This window comes from Lynx rufus, unplaced genomic scaffold (genome assembly GCF_022079265.1).
Source record: "Lynx rufus isolate CCGP_SWC_20201006 ecotype Redwood Valley unplaced genomic scaffold, mLynRuf1.p SCAF_1, whole genome shotgun sequence".
Classification (NCBI taxonomy): domain Eukaryota; kingdom Metazoa; phylum Chordata; class Mammalia; order Carnivora; family Felidae; genus Lynx; species Lynx rufus.
The window spans coordinates 149,495,448-149,497,272 of record NW_025814823.1 but is presented as its reverse complement, the minus strand read 5'-3'; the positions used below and the strand labels follow the sequence as shown (position 1 = coordinate 149,497,272).

Below are 1,825 nucleotides of genomic sequence, written 5' to 3'. Positions count from 1 at the left end.
AGTTTATTTGTTTATTTTGACAGAGAGACAGAGAGAGGGAAAGAGAGCAAGAGGAGGAGGGGCAGAGAGAGAGGGAGAGAGAATCCCAAGTAGACTCTGTGTTGTCAGCACAGATCCTGACACAGGGCTCGATCCCATGAACTGTGAGAGCATGACCTGAGCTGATAGACAGTAGGACACTTAGCTGATTGAGCCACCCAGGCACCCCTAATTAATTGGTACTTTTGCTCTCCATTTGTCCTTCAGTATTCTAAGAATTAGCTTGAATATAGCAAAATATTAGCTAATCCTTTGATATTAGATGAGATCTGGCAAGTGCAGGGTTGTATGACTATAGACTAGCTAATCTTGACAGCCAATATTCCATGGTTTTCCTCTGCAGGTGAGATGCTGAGCTAGACTTGTCTAGAAAGTCGTTTCTTATTATGTAAGAAACTTATTGGGTAAACTTGGTATATGAATTCTCTTCGGTCCAGAGAAATTGATCTCTATGTAAAACAAGTAAACATTGCTCTGATTAATCTCAAGAGCTAAACCAACCACAGATAGGTGTTTTATTTTGTACCTTTCTTGGAAAGAAAGAGCAATCACAGTAACTCCTTCAAGTTTTATCTTCTTCAGAAGGTGCCTCTATTCATTTGCTTCATTCTTTGAAGCTTCATCCAAGTTTTCCACAAGATCTGGAACGTCATCATCGCCCTCCTCTCCGGGAGCAAGCGGTACCTTTCCATCCACACACTGGGTGGGCAGAGCTTCAGCCAGTCTTAAACTAGTCAGACCGTCTGCACCAAGTCGGTTCAAGAAACTGGGTAGCATGTCTGTCAGCTGCTTTGTCTCAGCGTGACCTGTAATGGTGAAAGTTTTCGCTGCCAGGGATGCCTGAACTTTAGGGTTCTTAAAGTGGACCCCTGCTCCTTGGTTTGTGAACATATTCACTTCTTCAATACCAGAGATATCGTTTACCCCCAACTTCTTTAAAGAGAACTGAAGTTTCTTTCTTCTTTTTTTTTAATCATCTGCTGTAGCTGTTCTAAGAGCCACCTTCTTTGCGCCAGCAGCTCTTTCCCACCAATGCGCACTTGTGCTTGCAGTTCCACGAGTTTCTTCCGGCTCATGATAGTTTCTTTCATCTTGTTGGAGAGGAAATGGGACTGCTTGGGGGACTAGGGTTGGTGCTCAGGGGGTCTCGGTGGACCAGTTGAGATTAGTAGGTGCACACATGCGGGGAAGCAAGATAGCAGCTATTTTTTTTTCTTCCATATAATTGTATGATCTATAAACAACAGCAGATTCTATATATTTTTCTGCTCTTCAAAAAAAGATATTGAACAAAATGAGTCTCAATCTTAATTTCTAAATTAAAAATCCTTGACAAAATTTTAAAATGTGATATCTTCCTTTTCTATCAGTTCTTTTTATCAAATTTTTGTCGATATTAATGTATATATTTATATAACCCTCCATTGATTAATCAATTATCTTTGGTAGAAGGTCTCCTAATTAACCTCTTAATTAGTTTAACAGATGAATTAATTTTTCCATATAACGTGCTGTCTAATGCCCTTGGCATGCTGAAGGTTTACTGCTCATGGGGTGTGTTCTGTTTTGCCAAGGAATGGTTTACTCCTACCAGTTGAAGACTTATTCTCATAGGTTTATACTTGTTACTGCAATCACAAATGTTTAGATAAATATAACATAAAGTGATGACATATGTATGGAAAGAGATGGTTATCTGAATAAAATAAAAATTGAATGCTTTGGCATGGCTTGACTTATGTAAATGGCTAAAAATTGTGATGACTGTAAAGACTGAAAAAACAAA

The 1,825-nt window shown here is 39.1% G+C and overlaps 1 pseudogene; it reads right to left on the bottom strand.

Annotated features, from left to right (window-relative positions):
• Positions 1 to 630: 630 nt before the first annotated feature.
• On the bottom strand, positions 631 to 1,136 carry LOC124505523 (transcription factor BTF3-like; annotated as a pseudogene).
• Between the last annotated feature and the right edge of the window lie 689 nt (positions 1,137 to 1,825).